Genomic DNA, 9,574 nt, shown 5'->3' on the forward strand with positions numbered 1-9,574 from the left:
CAGAAAAGAGACAGGGAAGTAACTGATCCCAGGTTGTACCATTCTGCTGTATTGGCCTTCTTTAGCATAAACTTCATTGTGTTCTTAGTGTTGTCTTACCTTGTAGTTTGAATGTGGTCCACTGAAGTCATTAGCAGTTTTACTGTCAAACATTGGCAATGCTGGTAGATTACCTTGGGCATAAATGGAGTTCTTTGCTCCATGAGTATTTCTTTAGAGATCCCTACCATTGAAGAAAGCTAGCACTAGGTCTTTTGACTGTTGACTTAGAATTTGCTTTTCACAAAGGCATGGATTCAGAAAGATGCTAGATTTTGCTAGTAGACCTACAAGATCCATGGCTTTTTGCTTAAATGGGACTTCAGTAATAGATGTAGGTATCATAGGAGGAGTTCAAAACCCAGAATGTGGTGCAGTCTGTATAACTTGTCCAGAATGTCAAAGAAGTGCTCGATGTCTTTTGTAACATCAGGCCAGTAAAACCTAGGTAAAATTTTAGCTTTAGATGTTCATTGTGCATACAGCTGCAGTAATCACAGATGGGTTTTCAGCTGTCAGGCGGTCCCTCGGTCGGCCGAATTCCAAAGTCTTGGTCCGGCGTCGGTTGTCGCCGCCACTCTTCTGACGCCAGGAAGGCCAGAGTATATAAGACACAGCCGACGCCATGTTCTTCAGTCTTTTTGCCATGCGGTGGCAGAAGCAGAAGCAGTTCGCAAGTGCCGGTCGGCCAGCTCCTGATTTACGAAAATATTTGGAACCGAAGTCTTCATTAAAGCTAAGTACCCCGTTGGGGAAACTTTTCTTGCCCCAGACCGATGTCAGAAAAAGTTAATAATTGTATTTCTTGTGGGAAGCAAATACCGCATAAGGATTTCCATTCCCTTTGCATACCTTGTTTGGGCCCAGACCAAGACGTCTCGGGCTGTCGCTTTTGCGCTACCTTTAATAAACGCACTATCAAGCGTCGGGCGGAGTTCGCCCAACACTTTTTTGGTAAACATCCAAAAAACGCAAGGAAAAGGACTGACACGCGAGGCCCGCGGTCTCCACCGACACCACGCCGAAACAGGCTACACGTGGTCCGGTTCTCAGCGAGACGCCTTTGCAGTCCCTGACTACCGACGACACTCCTTTGGCGGTGTCTTCTGTACCCGAGACCGCTGGGTCATCGGCCCTTTCCCAGACTACAACCGAAGCCCCGGCCTTTGTAATTTCAGAGCCTTCAAGTCTTCCTTTACCAACGTCCCCTTTGACAGCTCGTCCTTGTTCAAGCCTCAGGTAAAAGAGACTCTTACCAGGTGTGAACAGGATGGCAAAACTCTCTGCCATGGGAGTACGTTTTTCTGCTCCATCTAGGCCTTACCTAAAGGCTATGAGAGAGGAAAAATGTGGTTCTGGATATCTCACGGAATTTCGTGTGACACTCGTGGAGATTTTTCCCCCAGGGCCAGAGAGGGAAAATAACGGAAGACGTCGATCTCGTGACAGAGGGGGTCCACAGAATCAGGTTGACAGAGATACTTTTTCTGGTAGGCCTTTCCAGCGCTCCTGAAGGGAGACCTGACTGTCCTACTCCAGTGACAGTTGGGGGGGGGGGATTATTCTTGTACCCAAAAGCCTGGCAGACAATCACAGAAGACACATGGGTACTATCGATTAATATCCGGAGGTTACAATATCCCCTTCTCTCAACTTCCCCTGTCAAAAAGACAACACTATCCGAGATGTTCCACCCAATCTTTGGGATCAAGCAAACCTAGAGGTTCAAAGGTTGCTAAGGAAAAGAGTCCTCCAGGAAGTCCCCGCAGACCAAATCTGATCCGGAACTTGCTCAAGGTTCTTTTTAGTTCCAAAGAAAACAGGGAACTGGAGACCCGTATTGGATCTCAGCAGGCTAAACAAATCAGTCAAGAAAACAAAGATGTTCATCGTGTTTCACTGTTGCAGTCATTACACTTGGGGTTATCCTGCTGGCAGGCTACCCGCAGTCGGTCTGAATTCCAAAGTTCTGGCCCGGCGTCGGTTGCTGTCACCTCTTCCCTGACATCAGTGCGCCAGGGGGTATAAAAGATGCAGCCAACGCCATTTTCTTCAGTCTTTCTTGCCTTGTGGTGCCCGAAGCAAAAGCAGTTTGCAAGTGCCGGTCGGCCGACTCCTGAGATTTTCAGAATTGAATTTCAGATCTGAAGTCTTCTATAAAGCTAAGTACCCCGTTGGGGAAACTTTTTTTCTTGCTCCAGACCGATGTCAGAAAAAGTTAATAATTGTATTTCTTGTGGGAAGCAAATACCTCATAAAGATTTTCATTCTTACTGTATTCCTTGCCTAGGCCCTGACCACGATGTTGCTAGTTGTCGGTTTTGTGCTAGATTTAACCAATGCACTATTAAGCGCCGGTACGATTTTGCTTTTCATTACTTTGGCCGAAGGTTTAACTACATAATGCCGTCAGAACAACCGACGACCGGAATTCATAAAAAGCGCAAGGAGAAAGAAAAGGACAGACATCTGAGGTCCAAAACCGATGACGAAGTCTCTTCTAGGCCAGCCGCCGGTTCACCGGTGCTCAGTGATGCGCTTTCGCAGCCCCTGACACCAGCTACCTCAGAGCCACAGGCCGCCTCCGACTCCCACGTGGAGACAGCTAGGCCTCTGGATACTCAAGGTACTGGGCCTTCGGAAACTAATCCCTCAGATGGGTCCAGAGCCACTGAGCAGGCATCGACTTCTGAGGGTGTTTTCAGACCTACACAGCTTTATATCAAGCCAACTTCAGCATCCAAGACAAAGACTAAAACAGTTTTAAAGACAAGGAAACAAGTACAGCATTCTCCAGGACAGACTTCCATGCCTAAGAAACATGCTCAAAATGGCCGAAGACCTAATTACTTTGATCAGGGGTTCCCATCTCCCGCCTGATAAAGAGGCCTAGGCAGGATACTGAATATGATTCCTCTGATCAGGTTTCCATTTCCTCTGACTCCTCTTCAGAACAGTGATACTCTATTCCTCCCTATGAGGATTCTGATGCTGAAGAATCTATTCCTTCAGCTTCTCCTCCTGAGGATTACTGATTTGGGGAAACCCTGCATACCATGAGGGAGCATTTCCACTGGGAGAGCCAAGATTATTCAGAGTCTAAGAAAAGGCTTAGAGATTTTCTTCTACTACCTCAGCACAGACATCTTGCTATTCCACCTGTTCTAGACATTGTAGATGATGTATTTTCAGAGTCCAGCCTGTCTCCCGACTCTTTACCTCCAGACAGATACTACAGGGTTCCAGATTCTCATAAATTTCTATATAAAAACCCTGCTGCTGACCCAGAAACTATTTCTCAGGGTCCCAAAAGGGTCAAGGCTGGTACTGCTAAAAACCCTGTCCCCTCAGATAGAGATTCTAGGGCACTGGACAGATGGGGGAAAAAGTTTACACTTCTGCTACCTTGGCTGTAAGGGGCTTTAAATTGTCAGTTTTATATGCTTAAATATCAGCAATACTTAATGTCTGTGTTAAAACAGAAAATGTTGACAAATTCTGAATGTTCTGAGAACAAGGAATTGCAGGATTTATTGCATGCAGCTGAACAAGTGGGAAAACATACTTTGCAATGTGGTTATGATTCACTAGAGGCCTCTTGCAGGGCCGCTGTAACAGGTTCTGTTATTAGAAGGCATGCTTGGTTAAAGGAACAGACTCTGCCTGATCATGTTAAAGCAAAATTATTGAATGCTCCATTGCAGCATGATACTTTGGTGTTAAGGCAGAAGAGGTGTTGAAGAAAATGAAGGATAAAGCTAAATCTATGCAGACAGTGAAGGATTTCTTACATGTACAGCCAGCCAGATTTAGCAGGAACTGGCCTTCTAAGAATTGGTCCTTTCCTGTGTCAGACAGGCCACAAAGAGGCCGATACAGATGCCCTAGAGGCAGACAACAGCCTCAGGGCTCATACAGGCCCAAACAATGGGGTGCTTCTACCTCCAAAAGCAGAGAAGACAAATCACAGCCATATAGGAAGCAGTCCTAATGACTTCCCTCTGCCAAGTCCAAGCATTTTTCTCTTGGCAGCACCCTTAGGGGGAAAGCTAGCACTTTTTTCACAAAATTGGCACACGATCACACAGGCCAAATGGGTCCTAAACGTAGTCTCTCAGGGCTACAGCTTCCACTTCCACACCCTTCCAAAGGCAAAAGGTATGCCAGACCTGCCACACAATCAATGGGCAGAGGCACAAAAACAAGTAACATCTCTCATGGACTTGAGGGCCATTCAGCCAGTGCCACAACAGGAGCAGGGACAAGGATTTTACTCAAGTCTTTTCTTAGTACCAAGAAAGGACAAAGCATGGAGACCAATTCTGGACCTGACTATTCTAAATACTTTTCTGGACATACCAAAAGTCAAAATGTTGACTCTGCAACAGCTTCTGCCCATGCTGGGCAAGAAGGCTTGGCTAGTTACTTTGGACCTCAAAGAGGCATACCTGCATGTCCCAATCAGACAATCATGCAGAAGATACCTCAGTTTCATAGCTGGCTCAATGCACTACCAATTCTCATCACTGCCCTTTGGCTTATCTACTGTGCCCAGGGTCTTCACAAAATGCCTGGCACCAGTAATTGCATTCTGCAGACAAAGAGGAATTCAGATATATCCCTACTTGGACGACTGCCTAATTCAAGCAGAGACCAAAGACATTCTACTAAAGCATCTGGCGTTTGTAAAAAGATTACTAACATGCCTAGGGTACACAGTAAATGAAAAGAAACTAAAGCTAGTACCCTCTCAAGAGATAATATTCCCGGGTGCAAGCTTAAATACAACTGCCCAGATGGCTTATCTCACGCCAGACAAACAAAGGCAACTGACTTCTTACTTCGAAAGCATGGCCACAAAGACCCAATTATCTGCAAGAAAAATTCTGCAGGCTCTGGGCTACATGGCCTCCTGCATTCTGCTAATTCCATATGCAAGACTGCATATGAGGGAACTACAATGGTATCTAAAAAGTGTTTGGACTCAACATTGCCACAGCCTGGAATCATTAATTTCGCTCATTCCCTGCCTGCAACAGGAGTTTCGATGGTGGGCACAGGCCTGTCACCACAACAAGGGACAGCCATTCACTTTACCCACAGCCAGGCAAACACTAACAACAGATGCGTCAGATTATGCCTGGGGGGGCCCACATGGCAGGAAAATGTATTCAGGGCACATGGCCCCCAAGCCAAAGGCATCTTCACATCAATCAAAAAGAGATGCTAGCTATACAAAATGCCCTGGCAGCCTTCAAGGACCTACTTCATCCAGGACAGCTACTGATAGACAGACAACACCACAGTTATGTGGTACATAAACAAGCAGGGGGGGGCACACATTCCTACCCCCTCTGCAGACAAGCTATGATTTTGTGGAACACAGCATTGACCTACCAAGTACACCTGCAAGCTCAATTCCTGCCAGGAAAAACAAATGCTCTGGTAGACGAACTAAGCAGAAACCTCATGGATCCTCACGAGTGGAAACCAGATCCACAAATCTTCAGCATGATAACAAGGAAATGGGGATGCCCAGACATAGATCTTTTTGCCTCCCCTCACATCTGCCAACTTCAGAGATTCTGCACAAGGACTTATCACAAACAAGCATGGAAAGTGGATGCCTTGTCATTCAGCTGGAACAACCTTATATGCCTTTCCTCCACTGCCTCTCCTCTCCAAGGTACTCCTAAAGGTCAGACAAGAGAAGCCACAAATGATACTAATTGCCCCAGATTGGCCACGCCAACACTGGTAACGAATCCTAAGGAGCTTGTCTCAAGGCCCAGCCTGGACATTGCCTCAGATTCCTCATTTACCGACCCAACAAAACAATCAGATCCTGCACAGCCAACTCAGAACCCTAAATCTAGCTGCATGACGGATAGTGTAACCATTCAGAATACACCTCTCTCTAAAGCGGTTATGGATGTTATTTTGGAGGCCAGGAGGCCCAGCACCAGGAAATCTTATGCAGAAAAATGGAAGAGATTCTGTGCTTGGAACCAGGCGCAAGGAATTGACACGCTTGTACCAGATATTCCTCAGATTTTACAATATCTGACTGAGATGCTGGACAAAGGCCTATCTTTCTCATCAATTAAGATCCATGCCTCTGCCATTTCAGCTCATTACAATACAGAACCACCAATTTTTTCACATCCATTGCTTAGGCAGTTCCTCAGGGGGGCCAAAAATGTAAGACCTCCAAGGAGAGCACCAATACCTGCATGGGACCTCAATTTTGTTTTGGAAAAACTCACACTGCCTCCTTTTGAGCCAGCCAATACAGCTGAGATAAAAATCTTATCATGGAAAACAGCTCTGCTCCTAGTATTAAATTCAGCAAGAAGAGTCTCAGAGTTACAAGCATTAGTGGCTGTGGAACCTTTTATTATCTTCCACCCGGACAGGGTTTCTCTAAAGACAAACCCAACAGTTATGCCTAAGGTAGTGTCCAGTGTGGCTCTTAACCAAACCATTCATTTGCCTACTTTTTATCCAAACCCACAGAATAAAGGGGAGAGACTTCTGCATTCTTTGGACATACACAGACAGCTATGCTTCTACTTGGACAAAACTAAAGCTTTCAGAAAGACTGAGCAGCTTTTAGTGGCATATGCTGCAGGATCACAAGGAAAGGCTGTCTCAAAGCAGACTATTTCAAAATGGATAGGACACTGCATTCGTTTCTGCTATTCACAACATGACAAATCAGTGCCTAAGGGTATTAGACCACATTCTACCAGGGCAGCAGCCACCTCAGTATCCTTCCTCAGAGGAGTACCAACCAAGGATATTTCGGAGGCTGCGACTTGGACTTCAGTGCACACTTTTACTAAGCACTACCACTTACGTCTTTACTCCTAAATCCAGAGCAGGCTTTGTCACTGCAGATGTTCATTGTGTTACCCTGCTGCAGTCATCACACTTGGGTTATCCTGTCATCAGGCGGTCCCGCAGTCGGCCGGAATTCCAAAGTCTTAGTCAGGCATCGTTGCTGTCACTTCTTCCCTGACGTCAGTGCGCCAGGGGTATATATAATGCATCCGAAGCCATTTTCTCCAGTCTTTCTTGCTGCGCGGTGCCCGAAGCAGAAGCAGTTCGCAGTGCGGTCGGCGACTCCTGAGATTTTCAAGTCGAATTTCAGATCAGAAGTCTTCAATAAGCTAAGTACCCGTTGGGGAAACTTTTCTTGCCTCAGACCGATGTCAGAAAAGTTAACAATTGTATTTCTTGTGGGAAGCAAATACCTCATAAGATTTTCATTCTTACTGCATACCTTGCCTAGGCCCAGATCACGGCGTCACTAGTTGTCGTTTTGTGCTAGGTTTAATAAGCCGCACTATAAAGGTGCTTTGATTTCGCACTACACTACTTGGAAAATTTCACTACAATATGCCGTCGGAGCAACCGACTACCGGCGTGCACAAAAAATGCAAGGATAAGGACAGGCAGCCTAGACCCAAGCCAGACTCCTAGGCCTCGGCTGGTCCGGTCTCCGGATGTTCATTGTGCATACAGCTGCAGTAATCACAGATGGGTTTTCAGCCGTCAGGCGGTCCCTCGGTCGGCCGAATTCCAAAGTCTTGGTCCGGCGCCGGTTGTCGTCGCATACTCTTCTGACGTCAGGAAGGCCAGAGTATATAAGACACAGCCGACGCCATGTTCTCCAGTCTTTTTTGCCGTGCGGTGCCCGAAGCAGAAGCAGTTCGCAAGTGCCGGTCGGCCAGCTCCTGAATTACGAAAATATTTGGAACCGAAGTCTTCATTAAAGCTAAGTACTTTCGTTGGGGAATCTTTTCTTGCCTCAGACCGATGTCAGAAAAAGTTAATAATTGTATTTCTTGTGGGAAGCAAATACCGCATAAGGATTTCCATTCCCTTTGCATATCTTGTTTGGGCCCAGACCACGACGCCTCGGCTGTCGCTTTGGCGCTACCTTCAATAAACGACTATCAAGCCGTCGGAGTTCGCCCAACACTTTTTGGTAAAGCTTTTGACTATAAAATGTCGCCGGACACTCCGACTACCGCTTTATCCAAAAAACGCAAGGAAAAGGACCGACATGCGAGGCCCGCGGTCTCCACTGACACCACGCCGAAACAGGCTCCACGTGGTCCGGTTCTCAGTGAGACACCTTTGCAGTCCCTGACTACCGACGACACTCCTTCAGCGGTGTCTTCTGTACCCGAGACCGCTGGGTCATCGGCCCTTTCCCAGACTACAACCGAAGCCCCAGCTTATGTTGAACCTACTAATGTGGACAGATCTACATCCACCCATGATGTATTTAGGCCTTCATCCTCTTTTTCTGTTAAGGCCTTTACTAAATCCAAAGCAGCCAGGCATCACACTAGGCCTGCTGCTCAAGGCCCATCTCCTGGACCCATGCCTAAGAAACAGATGCTTAAAATGGCTGAGGATCTAATAACTCTTATCAGAGGTTCTCAGCCCCGTCCTGACAAGAGACCCAGAGTGGAGGAAGAATCCCCCTCTTCTGATCAGGGATCCATTTTATCAGAGCATTCTGATGCTGAGGAACACTCTTACTCCCCTTTTGAGGATTCGGATGCAGAGCAGTCTGTTCCTTCTGTATCCCCCCCCGAGGATTTTTCTTTTGGGGAAACCTTGCACACCTTGAGGGAACACTTCCACTGGGAAGGCCAAGACTTTTCAGATTCCAAGAAAAGACTTAGGGAATTTCTTTGGTTACCTCAGCACAGACGTCTGGCTATTCCCCCTGTTTTGGAGGTACTGGATGATGTCTATTCGGAGGCTTGTTTTAATCCTGATTCACTGCCTCCTGCACCAGTTAAGCCTGATAGATATTACAGAGTACCCAGTTCTCACCAATTTCTCTACAAAGGCCATAATGCTGACCCTGAAACCATTTCACAAGGCCCTAAGGGAATAAAGGCCTCCACTGCCAAGAATCCACTTCCTGCAGAAAGGGAGTCTAGATCTCTAGAAAGGTGGGGTAAGAAAGTTTATACCTCGGCCACCCTAGCCATGAGGGCCTTAAACTGCCAGTTTCATATGATTAAATATCAGCAGTTTCTGTTATCACAATTAAAAAACAAAATGTCTCAACCTGAACAACCAGATTTGAAAGAGTTACAGGATATGATGCATAGTGCAGAACAAGTGGGTAAACACACTTTACAATGTGGTTATGATGCCCTAGAGGCCTCCAGTAGAGTGGCTGCTACAGGATCAGTCATTCGCAGACATGCCTGGCTTAGGGAACAAAATCTGCCTGATCATGTGAAAGCAAAACTCCTTGATGCACCTTTACAAAAGGATGTTCTTTTTGGTACTAATGCTGAGGATATATTAAGAAAAATGGAAGAAAAAGCCAAATCTATGCAAACTGTCAAAGCTTTCTTACAGGTCCAGCCACCACGATTTAGCAGGAATTGGCCATCAAAAAACTGGTCCTTTCCAGCCACTGACAAGCCCCAAAGAGGCAGATACAGACGGAAGGCAGAGGCAATCACAAGGGTCATAGAGGCAGACAATGGCAATCTCC

Source organism: Protopterus annectens, chromosome 1.part0 (genome assembly GCF_019279795.1).
Source record: "Protopterus annectens isolate FY-2018-M chromosome 1.part0, PAN1.0, whole genome shotgun sequence".
Lineage (NCBI taxonomy): Eukaryota > Metazoa > Chordata > Ceratodontiformes > Protopteridae > Protopterus > Protopterus annectens.